Genomic DNA, 14,394 nt, shown 5'->3' with positions numbered 1-14,394 from the left:
AGGCAACCTAGTAATGACTAAAGGTGTGAGACAACATTTCCCCAACACATTTAAGATCTATGTCAATGAACTGGGGACTACATTACATCAAATTTATAGCCACTGTCCTTTATTAGGCAAAAGGAAAATTGTGCTTTGCTTTATGCAGATGATGCTGTTCTTCTTTCAGCTACTAATTAGGTTTAAAATTCCAACTTAAGGTTGTCAGTGTAAGTGTTGGCAGATGATCATTCAAGAGAATGTGGATACAGCAGACCTTATAAAACCTAGTTTTAGAGCCAATATCACAGTTTGAGAGAATTCACCGTTGCAAGTAGACTTCCTTTTCTCTCTTCTCCTCCCCTCCTCTGGAATCTGCCCTCCAGCCCATCTTTAGGCTGCATTATCTCTTGCCGGCCCCAGAAATCCTTAAGCCTCCGTTAGAAAGCCTGACTGCTAATCCTTCTTGGATCACATTACCCGCCTGTCCCCAGCCAGGCATTTCTTTATGTAAAAAAAAAGAAAAAAGGTTGTATACGAACAAGCCAAAATAAATGTATGAAACTGAAATATACTGATCAATCCATTCTCTTCTTAGAATTGAAAATGGAGTAGCAGCTCACAGCCATGGTTCCCCTGGAGACAGGAAAACCTACTGACTTTACCAAAACAGACCAAGCAGGCTTTTTTAATCTCCTTCATGTTCACACAGCACAGGAGGCAATGGCAGGTACATTCTACTCTTAATCTGAGTAACAAACAATAGTGATATATGAAACCACCCAAATTTTCCAGATCCAAGCAGTAAACGTCTGTCCTTGATTGTAAAATATCCAGTTTTATCCATTCCTTCCTCTCTCAGTGTTGCTTCTTCTATTACAGCTAACTGCGATTTCTGCTTGCTTTCATTGGTTCCCTCTTTTTTCTTAATTAAAAGTTTATACTTCCATAGTAATGTTACTTGCATTCTTTTTCTCTTGTTAGTGTCATAGTAAATGAAATAATCAGTAGATGGAATGCAGAAGAGATTGATGCATTATCTAGGCTATGATAGTGGGGGGGGGAAATTAGAGAGAGCTAAGGATCTATGGGGACAGATGGGGATGGGGATGCAGATGGGGACTGTAGCCAAGAAATTAAAAGACGCTTGCTCCTTGGGAGGAAAGCCATGGCAAATCTAGACATCACCCTGTCAACAAAAGTGCGTATAGTCAAGGCTATGGTCTTCCCAGTTGCAATGTATGGCAGTGAAAGCTGGACCATAAGAAAGGCTGAGCGCCAAAGAATTGAAGCCTTTGAACTATGGTGCTGGAGAAGACTCCTGTGAGTCCCTTGGACTGCAAGGCGATCAAACCGGTCAGTCCTAGAGGAGATCAACCCTGACTGCTCTTTAGAAGGCCAGATCCTGAAGCTAAAACTCAAATACTTTGGCCACCTAATGAGAAGGAAGGACTCACTGGAGAAGAGCCTAATGCTGGGAAAGATTGATGGCAATAGAAGAAGGGGACGACAGAGAATGAGGTGGCTGGATGGAGTCACTGAAGCAGGAGGCGTGAGCTTAAATGGACTCCAGAAGATGGTAGAGGACAGGAAGGCCTGGAGGAACATTGTCCATAGGGTCACGATGGGTCGGACATGACTTCGCAACTAACAACAACAACAAGGATCTATTCTTTACTGAATACTGAACAGTAAGAAAGAAAGCCAGATTTCATTTTCATTTCTTTTAGCCTTTTCCACTACCACCCCTACTCTGGAAGATCGTTATAAAAATAATTTCTAGAATGGAGGAATCTTTTGTGCAGATAGATGCATAAAAGATCTTGAGAGGCGACTCTATCTATGTACAATGATGACTTAAGAATGCATGGTAGACACTTTTACAAACCTTTCTTTTATCAGTAGTTTAAGTAAAAGACATGCATGCAATGATAAAGAGAAATTCCTCATTTTTCCATTGATAAAATAAGGAATATAAAATGAAATAAATGAGAGATTTGCAAGATTGCATATATTTTTCTTGAGAAAAAGTGTTTACATTAAAGGTAAGATAAAGCGTTAACAGGGTATATTTATTTTCAACTGGAAATAGTTACATATTTCAGAGACATGTTTTCATCCCAAAGCACGTAACTCCTATTAACACTAATTGGAGTTACACATGCATACTGAAAGAAGATATATCTCTTTCCTTTTTAAGTCACTTACAAAATGTATTAGAGTATTGCCAGCTGCCTAAAGGATCATACTGCAATTGTGGTTCTAATGTTAGCAAAGCTATATCAAGTACTGTATACAAAAATAAGGCCATCTATGTGAATATTTTAAATAGAAAAAGTATCCTTGATAGCCAGTTCAGAAAGATGATGCACATGCTAAATATTACTAATTTATCATTAGCTTCAAACCTATTTGTCTATCACATGGACAAAATATTTCTCTATTTTCTCCACAAACGTTTTAAAAATATTGCACTGTGAATCTACACATACATATATTGCAAAGTAGTTTATAAAACAATACAGTTAATCTGCCTGACTTTTGCTAATTTCAAAAATAAGCTCATTTTGCTTTTATGGTTTGTAAAGAAGATTGCACTAGGAAACAAGGCCTTCAAATATATCCTCCTTGCTACACTATTTCAATTTCTAGGAGATTAACACTATAATTCAGGTCTTCAGAAAGTGTTGGTTTCACCTCATTTCTAATTTCTCATGTAGGATTTTGGTTCTCCATGATGAATGTATGAATGTATCTATGCAGGGCTTTTTTTCTCATAGAACACTCAGAACGGAGTTCCGGCACCTTTTTTGGATGGAACCTTGTAGGACAGGCAAGGCGGGTTGTATGACATGTGTGAGTTGCAGCACCTTTTTCTTTTACAAAAAAAGCACTGTATCTATGTATCACAACAAGCAACCTGCAGCACTGGCACAGATCTTTTTGAGAGAAAATTTTAGATACATTATTACCTTCTACTTCAGAAAATCAGCAAAGAAAGCAAAGGTTGTAAATGGCAATTGGAATAGGTAAATTAGGAAATAACCATTCTACACTATCTACAAGGCAGTTATTTTAATACGGTATGATATGCTGACAATTTAATGGGCCATGTTGTCCACTTATAATTACATAATATATAGATTCTGAAGGTAATTAAAATAACATTTAAATATAATTTAGGGTTTTATTTAAGTAGAAAAAATACAATTATGGGGAGCGGTATAAACAGGAAGGGGGTAGTATTAGAGACAGCAATGGTGGTAGAAATTTCACAGATTTGTGATTAGCCATACCATCATGGCAACTACATTATGAACATACAAATCCCTCATCACAAATATTTTATAATAGCGTGCATGGCAGGCTTCCAAAATTGCAAATTACTTACTAGCTCAGAAAGAATATAATAAAAGGAAATTTTCCAACAAAAATTTCACAAACATACCAAATATATTTATATATATTTCATTAATTCCCATCTTACTATTATATCCTGGATATTGCAATTTTCAAATGTATCTCTCACTATGGTTAATTAGTAAAAAAATGAAATATATTTACAGTACAAGAATTCCTGAAGTAAAAAATGCAGTTAGGTTTTCAAGACAGTGTGACTGTTTGCTTGAGACAGTATGTTGTATATGAAGTGATAGACAGAGAGACACACAGATAATGTATGAAATCTATAAATGCCTAAAGCCTAATTTACGTGCTAAGCTTGTGAATGTGATCTTTTGAGGCATCTATAACTCTTCAGGAAACAGAAGGAGCTTCTCATCTTCCTAAAGTTTCTGCTGATGCAGTCAGTATGCAGCCTTGGATTAAAGCATCTCAGTATGTCTTCAATGAATTAGTGATTACCCCAAGTATTATCAACTGTAGAAAAAGCTTTTTATCTATCTAAATATAGATGCATATGTTAAATAGGAAAAGGAGAGATAAAGGCTTTACATATAATGCACATATGTCTGGTCTGGATAGTAATATTACTCACAGAACTGAAAGACTAATATAAAACAAAATGAAAAACAACCTTCTTCAGGGTACAAGATCTCACTTTTTAGACTTTAAAAGTCAACAAACCCCAGTTTCTGTCAAACTTCCTTTATTCATGTCAAGTTTTATAATTTTAGGTAAGGTGTCATGAGTCTATGTACGGAGTTACTATTTTAAAACATCAACAAAGTCTTATACTCACCCTATATATCATGTCATGGAGATGTATCTTCAAAGAGGAAGATAAAATACAGAAAATAACATTGTTTTAACATTGTTTAGAAATTCCTAATATAATGATTATATGAGAAACATTCTACTCTTTAATAGGAGCACTTGTTATAATATGGGATATCGCTGCTGCTCATTTAATTGGGGAACAACGTTTAGCATAGAACTAATTCTTCTCCCTCCACCCCCTAAATTACTCATCTCTTCTCCACCTTTCATCTACCTCCTGAAACCTGCCCTGGAAGGCTCCAAAACCATCACTATAAATTCAGGAGAATCCAGACCAATTAGGAAAGTGATGCTAGCCATATAGCAAAAAGTCTGTGGAGGGTTAATTTTTTTCTGCATGTATTAAGTTCTACCTTGAATGAATTACAAATACTCAACTATGCCATATGCCAAGACGTTTAAATAAATAGTGCAGGATACAATGCTAAGATAAGAAAAAGATATTGGGATAGATAATTTCCTACATTTTGTGTATGAGTGTAGGTAAGAGAGGGTTGCTTGCCAGCTGAATATAATGCTACTAATATCATTAAGCTTCAGAGTAGTTTGTACTCTATACAAAAAGATATAGGGGTCCATCCCTTCAAATGTTTGGCACTCAAGAAATATATTCATATGAAAACATTTAAACTATATGCAAATTGCTCTAAGATGATACTGTGAGGTCAAATGGTTATGTTTCACATGGTAACATTCCAGGATAACGCATGATCAATCTTTTCCAAAAGATAGTTTTCTAGACTGTAATGTATGAAAATCATTCTAAACAATATTATAAAGCCGAATACCTAAAATAAAATTTCTCCCACTCTATTTGATTCCATGATACTCTAATTATAATCTCCCATTACCACAAACAGCATTTTTTTTGCCTGTGAATAAAGGTAGTATAAACAGAATACAGTTATCTGTGGATTTTGCTCCTTATATAAACTACAGAAGGATCCTGCATGCTACACACCAGAGGAAGGAAGAAGGGCCTTGAGTAGTACATATGGATTGCACACAGCAGAATTAGTATGTTGATTGCTGATACTGACAATTATAATCACCTGTTGGGACCACAGACTTACCAGCATCCTGAAAGATGCAGAAAGTCCATTAATGTTCTTTTTTTCTTTTTTTGCTTAGTGCCATCAAGTCAAACTCCAGAGACTGTATTAATGTTTTCCCATCTCAATCTATCCCTTTTAATTTACAATCCAGAACTCTCGCAAGACATTCCAGTAACATTACTAATGTTGTCCATCTGAATAATTCATTCTTTACTTCCTCTTTTCTAGTCCATCCTCTGCTTGTAGTCTCTTCTTCTCCAATGAAAGTAAATATACATATTAATTCTCTTGCTAATTATCCCAGTATCAGAATGAGCATTTCAAAGGACAGGAGAGTGGGGGCGAGGGAAAAGGGCTATAAAATTTGCCCTTTTACCTGGCCTTTCTTGTGTTCCAGAAATCTTCTCTGCTTGTTTGAGTTCACCTGGCTGTTTGAGGTCATATCCTTCTTCTAGCATCCATTCACCTCATGCTATAAAGCAAAGGGAAACTGAAATAAAATCAGAACAAAGTTTCAGTCACATGATTTTCCACTTGGTGATTGCATCACCTAGCAACCAAGTTGCTGATCCCAATTGTAGTCATTAAACAAGGACCACGTTTACCTCTGCTTCTTATGTTGACAATTTCTAAATTGACATTTTATGATCTCATCTTTAAATGTTCTCAAAAACGGTCTTACCATTTTTAATTCTTTGTGCCTCTACTGGCATTTTTGTATAATTGTTTTTGATTTGTCTTACTTTAGCTGTAGTTTATCAGTTTTTCTAATACAATCTATTTTCTTGATATGTGTTCATTTGATTGAGAAATCTTTCCCTTCCTTTTTTTAAATTAACCTTGCCATTTTGTCACTGTATACTTTTCTTTCTGTCCACGTCTTTTTTTTTCTGTCTTTCCCTGGCTATCATGACTGCTTCTTCTGAAAGCTATATTTTTACACTGTCTCTTGTTTCTTTCCATAATATTGTAGGGTTTCTTCCATGTAAGAAAATTGTATTGAATCTATTCCTCCCACTGATTGCCATATTGTTATGTTCAGGGCTTTTTTTTTCTCATAGAATGCTGAGAACGGCGTTCCGGCACCTTTTTTTGCAAAAAAAACCAAAAAACTTTTGCACAAGCTGTACTGCTATTGGCTTAAGCCTATTGCAGGCTTTGCTCTTTTATGACTCATGGACTTCAACTCCCAGAATTCCTGAGTCAGCTATGCTATTGGCTTTTGGAAGCTAATAGGAATTGCTGCTGAGCTTGCCAAAAGACCCGGCAGGCAAATGTTGCACAGGCAAGTTGCAGTGAAGGCTCCCCAACTCCTCCCTGCTCCCCAACTACACCATCTCAACTAGGTAAGTAAGATATTATTTGCAAATAGAATATCCAAGTATGACTCAAGGAAATTTTCCCTGCATGGAGGGAGTAGTGGTTTGTTTCACTTTGTTTTACTTTTCAAATTGCTGAAAGGAAGAAATGATGATTAGAAAAAGGTAGGAAGTTATTTTTATTAGGAAGAATTCATTTAACCCATGCTAGATCTTTGGGAGCTTAGTACCACCAGCACAGAACATTTGCTTTTCTGAAACGCCATTCAAATTCAATTCCTGATAGGGGCATTTGAAAAAAAAGTTATTTATTAAATTTATATGCTGACTATCTCACCAGGATGACTCTGAAGTCAAGGAGAGAGCTTGCAACTTCTGTTTGTAGTTATCCACATTTGTGCACACAGAGATAATTGGCCATTGTACAAATAGAGCCTATCATGCTTTTATATTTATATGGAATAGATATATTACCTGAAATTTTTGGAATGTGTAAAAAATTTGAACCAGCCCAGAAACTCATTTCCCATTGTTTGTGTATATAGAAAGTAAACCCTGAAATAGATTACACTAAAGCTAAATTTAATGTTACTTGTTAAAGATATTTACTATATTTCAGAATTAGTATTCTTTCAGTCACAATCTTATTCCTATTCAATTTGGCTGATTTTAAAATGTGATGCAAAATCATAAGCACATAAAAAGAAAACAGCAGAAACAGCTGCAAATTAACACAACAGTTCTATGCTTAGCAACATTTCCATTTAATCAAAGTCCTTGCTCTTTCCAAATCTATTTCAGGGTTGTTATTTTTTTGCAAAAAAAGGTGCCAGAACGCCGTTCTGAGTGTTCTATGTGAAAAAAGTCCTGTTTATTGATAAACTGTATGTCATATACCATGCTTCACCAAAGAATAGCAGAGAGTTGCATTCATGTGCAGAATTACTGGGGACTGAGCTGCTGATAATTGGAAGAATTTTAAGTACCCGATGGGTGTCATCTAGTTTGCGTACAGTTTTGGCTGTATGGAATAATTTTGAATCCCTTGTGTATCATTTTGAACAAGCAATGCATGATCCTACAAGAGATAAAAATGATAAATGCACATGATGGCTTGAAAAGAAAAATAACATCTTCAGAATTTTTATTGTACCTAGGATTGATGTGTGACACTCTCCAATAATTGTCAGATTTAAGTTTGGATCTACAGGACCGCAACATTGACTTGTATAAGGCAAATAAGAAAATAAAAATACTGGTAAAAGTTTTTGAAGAAAGAAGACAGAACTTTGGGCCCTATTATAAATGTGCTGTTGCTGCTGTAAGTGATCTTTGCTTTCGTGGAGTTTTACTTCACAAAAGAGATTCAAAAAAGGATCCTGCCATTGACCCAAGTATATTTTATACAAAATTGAAAGAGTAAATTGAAAAAAGATTACTTGATAGCGATGAGTTGGCGTATTGGTCTGGCGTACTTGATCAAAAACATTGGCCTGAAGATGTTAATACTCAAATGACATTTGGAGAAGTGGAAATTAGAAACTTATCAATCAGACTGCAACTAAATGAAAGAGAAATGATTCGTGGATTCCGTGAATATATTCTTGAAAAGACATATCCAGAAAAACTGTTGCGTTTGATACGGACTCTGAATACCATTCCTATTTCTTCAAGTGAATGTGAACGTGGGTTTTCACAGATGAATCTAATTGCCACCCCAACAAGAGCTTCGTTAAAGACTAAGACAATTTCAGCACTTTGTTCATCAAATTTGTCGGACCACCTCTGAGACTTTTTGATCCTTCAAAGTACGTTGATCTGTGGTTACTCAGAGGACGACATTCGGCCATAGATACTAAGAGCAAGGAAGAAGAAGATTTGCCAGACGAGAATTGGACAAAAGTTTGGAATTTTCTATGAACATTTGCCTTAAATACAATAAATTAAATGTATGTTAAGAATTGAATATATAATTGTTTAATTATATACTGTAAATAAATATATAAATAAAATTATATAAATAAAAGATTAACAAGATGAGAGTTCCGGCACCTTTTTTTTTTTTAGAAAAAAGCCCTGGTTATGTTATTATATTGTTAATGCAAAGCTGTTCATAAAATATGGTTTGGAAAGCAAGAGATATGGGTAAATCCAAAATGTATCAATAGGTTTCTTGACTGTTCTTTGAGGTTTGGAACTACTGGGGGGAGCATTGATTCCACCACTCCCTCCTCATTAATACCAATCATAGGCTATAGTTTTTCCCCATAAATAATGTAGCAGAGCTATCTAGCAATCCCTGGAGACAGCAAAACCTGTTTAAGAGATTATTTTATAAAATAATCAAGTAATGCCAAAAGGTATTGCAAAACAGAAATTGGCATGTATGAACCTTGTCTGGCTACAAATTAATGAAATAAGTCTTTTTGTTAAAAATATAATCCATAAAAGACCATTGTGATGACTAGTAGCTTTTGAAAATCTTATGTCAGAACCTTCAGAGTCCTCTAAAAAGCTAATACCCAAAATATATAATATCCTGTAATAACTTGGAGTGGGATTAATTTGTCTCAAACAATTATAGACATAAAATTTAAATATATATCTGATATGGAATGGATTATATTTTGAAAGAACTCCACATTAGGATTCTTATCACAAAGATTTGAGGAAAATTATTTACAAGTGATTCATGGTGGGTATTATACCCTTATATAAGTTCCAAAATTACTGGGAAACTGGGTTGTTTTGTATTCTAGTGCCTTTTCAAAAACCACCTGGAATACCTGGAATCTCTTTTCCATATAGGAGTCTAATTTGGGTTGGATGATACTAAACATTATTTTGGTAGCACATCAAATTAAGGTTACACTATGATAGTTTGTACACTAGTTATTGGTATTGGAATGTAGATTGACATTTTTTAATGTTAGCTACTGTGTCGTTCTTCAGATTTGCTGGAATAGCTTAATAAGAACTTTGATTTATTCTTCCTTTGCTACTTGCCATATTTCACTGGTTATTGCATTGGCTCCTGTAGCCTTCTGAGTTGGTAATGACTGGAGTGTTTATCTAACTTCATCTTCTAGTTGTAGAGATTCTTGTAAGTAGGGAATATCTTCTATCTTGGCTGTTGACATCATTATTGTACAGTATTTTAATTTAGATCTTAATTTAATCTCCTTTCAATTGGTTACTATCTCTCCACTGATGTCCTTTAACATACCAACTTGAGATTAGAACCTTCTTCTGAGTTTCTGAGTTCAGAGTTAATAATAATAATTTAATTTTTATACCACCCTGTTTTTCCAGGTCTGTTCCATTTTCAGTGTCTTTACAGATGTTCTTTTAATACTTCTTAGCTATAGAGAGGCTTAAATATTTCTGGCTTTCCCACCACGTTATTTTCTAAATAAAGTTTATATTTATGCATAGTCCATGGAAGCGTCAATCTTAAGAATACTTTCTTTAAAAAGTTATATTAAATTTACCATTTAATATAACTTATTAGTCATGATTTCCATTGAATAAAAATATTTGCTATCTAACTAGTAAGGTGTTCGATATATGTCCATCTTAGAAGAGTAATTTATTCCTTCACTTAACATATGTACAAGATGATTCTTATAATGATGAAATAAGGTGATGAGGGGTAGTTCCAGATATGTGAGAAAGGAAAATGAAGCTGTAAATATATGTGTGTATGTGTGTGTGTGTGTGAAATGTTTGTTAAGCATTCAGAATACACTTGCTTGGTCCCAGACACGGGACAAATCTTATTTCCTGTTTCAGCCTAGCCGAAGGCCATCTACAGGTAGTAGCCACAGCAGTGTCAGCTCATATTTGTGTAAATTCTTTTGGTTTGCTAACAAAGAATTTAGGGAGGCTGATATGGCCATTTCAAACTTATTTGTTCTCATCAGTCAGCCATACCCTTCTGAGATTCGAACCTGGGCCAACTGCGTCTTAAGCAGTTGTTTTAACCCCTAGGCCACAGGCTCTCTCTCTCTGTTTGTTAGCTGAGAAGCAAGGGAGATATGTGTTAAATGTTTGTTAAGCATTCGGAATACGCTTGCTTGGTCCCAGACATGGGACAAATCTTATTTCCTGTTTCAGCCTACTGCCTGTAGATGGCAAGGTGCATTCAAAAGACTTGACAATACTTAACACATATATCTCCCTTGCATCCTAGCTAATAAAGAGAGAAAGAACCTGTGGCTCAGGAGTTAAAACAACTGCCTAATATATAATCAGCCCAGGTTCGAATCTCAGATAAAGGGTATGACTGACTGATGAGAACATAAGAAGTTCGAAAAGGCCATATCAGCCTCCCTAAATTCTTTATTAGCAATTTGAATAATATATATATGTGTGTGTGTGTGTGTGTGTGTGTGTGTGTGTGTGTGTATAAATTTTTTTAGATTGCTAACAAAGAATTAAAGGGAGACTGATATGCATTTCAAACTTATTTGTTTTCATCAGTCAGCCATACCCTTCTGAGATTCGAACCTGGGCTGATTGTACATTAGGCAGTTGTTTTAACCTCTAGGCCGATGACTGATGAAAACAAATAAGTTTGAAATGCATATCAGTCTCCCTTTAATTCTTTGTTAGCAATCTAAAAAAAATTTACACAAATATGAGCTGTCTCTGTTGTGACTACTGCCTGTCGATGGCCTTCGGTTAGGCTGAAACAGGAAATAAAGATTTGTCCCATGTTTGGGGCCTAGCAAGGTAATCTAAATAGTTAACAAGTGTTTGACATATATATATATATATATATATATATATATATATATATATATATATATATATATATATATATATATATATATATATGTGTGTGTGTGTGTGTGTGTGTGTGTGTGTGTGTGTGTGTGTGTGTGTGTGTGTGTGTGTGTATGTATATTAGGCAGTTGTTTTAACTTCCTGAGCCACAGGTTCTTTCTCTCTTTTTATTAGCTAGGAGGCAAGGCAAATGTGTGTTAAGTATTTGTCAAGGCTTTTTGAATGTACCTTGCTAATTAACTCTTTCATTCCTGCTTTGGCCTGTCTCAAGGCTTATCCACAGGATATAGTCAACTATGACAGCTCATTATTTGTGCAAATTATTCAGGAAGTTAAAACAACTGCTCAGGAAGTTAAAACAACTGCCTAATATACAATCAGCCCAGGTTCGAATCTCAGATAAAGGGTATGACTGACTGATGAGAACATAAAGAGTTCGAAATGATCATCTCAGCCTCCCAAAATTCTTTATTAGCAATTTGAATATATATATATATATATATATATATATATATATATATATATGTATATATATATATATATATGTGTGTATATATATATATATATATGTGTGTGTGTGTGTGTGTGTGTGTGTATGTATATATATATATATATACGTTTACGTTTACGTTTACGTTTTATTTAATTTATATCCCGCCCTTCTCCCTGGGGACTCAGGGCGGTTCACAGGGCATATAAATAAAAATACAATACTATACAAAAGTTAAAACAGAGATTAAATCAATGCCCAATTAAAAAACAATAATACAATCTAAAATAACAATTTAAAACCCAGCTCCCCCATCAGGCCAGACCAGCCAATTCAAACAAATGGGTCTTCAGACCACGACGGAAAGTTCGGAGGTCCGATGCCGTCCGGAGCTCCACCGGCAGTTGGTTCCACAAAGCCGGGGCACCCACAGAGAAGGCTCTCCCCCTGGGGGCCGCCAGTCGGCATTCCCTGACCGGAGGCACCCTGAGGAGGCCCTCTCTGTGGGAACGCACAGGGCGGAGGGGAGTTGAAGCCGGCAGCAGGTGGTCCCCGAGGTACCCCGGACCCATGCCATGTAGGGACTTAAAGATCATAACCAAGACCTTGAACCTCACCCGGAAGACAACTGGTAACCAATGCAGCTCGCGGAGCAAAGGTGTAACATGGGAGTACCGGGAAACTCCCAAGACAACTCTCGCGGCCGCATTCTGTACCAGTTGGAGCCTCCGAGTGGTCTTCAAGGGAAGCCCCATGTAGAGAGCATTACAGTAGTCAAGGCGAGAGGTCACGAGCGCATGAGTGACCGTGCACAGGGCATCCCGGTCCAGATAGGGCCACAACTGGCGCACCAGGCGAACCTGGGCAAAAGCCCCCCTAGTCACGGCCACTACATGATCTTCTAGGGTAAGCCGTGAATCTAGGAGGACTCCCAAGTTGCGAGCCCTATCCACGGGGGGTAAGAGCTCACCCCCCATAGAAAGAGATGGAACATTTTGAATGTCCCGGGATGCCGGAATGCACAGCCACTCAGTCTTGTCAGGGTTGAGCTGAAGTCTGTTCCTCCCCATCCAGACCCGAACCGCCTCCAGGCAACGGGACATCACAGCGAGGGCATCACTGGGGTGGTTTGGGGTCGAAAAGAAAAGTTGGGTATCATCGGCATATTGATGATACCCAACTCCAAAACCACGAATGATCTCACCCAGCGGTTTCATGTAGATGTTGAACAGGAGAGGTGAGAGAACCGACCCCTGAGGAACTCCACAAACGAGAGACCTAGGGGCCGATCTCTGCCCCCCTGCCAACACCGACTGCGAACGTCCCAGGAGATAGGAGGAGAACCACCGAAGAACCGTGCCTCCCACTCCCAATCCCCTGAGACGCCGCAGCAAGATACCATGGTCGATGGTATCGAAAGCCGCCGAGAGGTCTAATAGGACTAGGACAGAGGAATATCCCCTGTCTCGAGCCCTCCAGAGATCATTCACCAGAGCGACCAATGCCGTCTCCGTGCTGTACCCGGGCCTGAAACCCGATTGGTAGGGGTCCAGATAATCCGCTTCATCCAGGACCAGAGGGAGCTGATGCGCCACCACACTCTCAACAACCTTCGCAAGAAAGCGAAGGTTGGAGACTGGACGAAAGTTGTTCAATACAGCTGGGTCCAAGGCAGGCTTCTTGAGGAGAGGTCTCACCACCGCCTCCTTCAAGACGGTGGGGAAATAACCCTCACTCAAAGAAGCAGATATAACCGCCTGGAGCCAGCCTCGTGTCCTCTCCCTAGCTGCATAAACCAGCCAGGAAGGGCACGGATCCAACAAACATGTGGAGGAGCTCAGCCTCCCCATAATCCTGTCCACTTCATATATATATGTCAAATGCTTGTTAACTATTTAGATTACCTTGCTAGGCCCCAAACATGGCACAAATCTTTATTTCCTGTTTCAGCCTATCATGAAGGCCATCGAACAGGCAGTAGTCACACCGGTGACAGCTCATATAATTCTTTGTTAGCAATTTACACACACACACACACACACACACACACACACACATATACAACCAAGGAAAAATAGTGAACAAAAGTTTAAAAGCTCAGCAAAAGGTAAACAAACACAGTGACAAAATTCAATCTGAAAATACATCTTGAATTTCTATGACATTTAAAAGGAACAGAAAAATGAACAGGACTGCCTTAAGATTATGGACAATGTTAATGGTAATGGATAAGCTTAACTGTAAAAAGTTCTAAACTGCTTTGTGAAAGAAGATCCATACATGTGACACACAGAAACAATGAAAAAATATGTGATGAACACACAGCATTATCTATATGCATAAAACCCAGTTCTCAGTTGCTAAAAGGGAAGAGTATTTATCTGGTAGCATGCTATCTATAAAGGCGACCAAACGTCTGATACAAAAATCTAATCACTAGATGTCAACAAAGTCCATTTCTCCAAACAATATTATACATTAGTCTTAAATTATAAGGATACATATAATTTACTTGGGTTTGCGG

General features: G+C 37.2%; 1 protein-coding gene across 5 annotated transcripts in view; it reads right to left on the bottom strand.

The window, feature by feature from the left end:
- The window catches only part of PMS1 (PMS1 homolog 1, mismatch repair system component), a 114,995-nt gene that overhangs the window by 25,534 nt on the left and 75,067 nt on the right, over window positions 1-14,394 (bottom strand). For 2 of the 5 annotated variants that reach the window (XM_083350500.1, XM_083350507.1), the window contains 2 exons: window positions 5,292-5,763; window positions 4,181-4,207 (listed from right to left, as the gene is read on the bottom strand). The gene's annotated coding sequence lies outside the window, so the exon portion shown is untranslated. Of the gene's footprint in view, window positions 1-4,180; window positions 4,208-5,291; window positions 5,764-8,412; window positions 8,448-14,394 lie in introns of those variants that run through there. The other 3 variants (XM_083350501.1, XM_083350502.1, XM_083350503.1) reach the window with 3 other exon arrangements.

The sequence above is a fragment of the Vipera ursinii genome (assembly GCF_947247035.1).
Source record: "Vipera ursinii genome assembly, chromosome: 1".
NCBI lineage: Eukaryota > Metazoa > Chordata > Lepidosauria > Squamata > Viperidae > Vipera > Vipera ursinii.
Note: the sequence above shows the minus strand (reverse complement) of the source record. Positions and strands in the feature narration are given on the sequence as shown.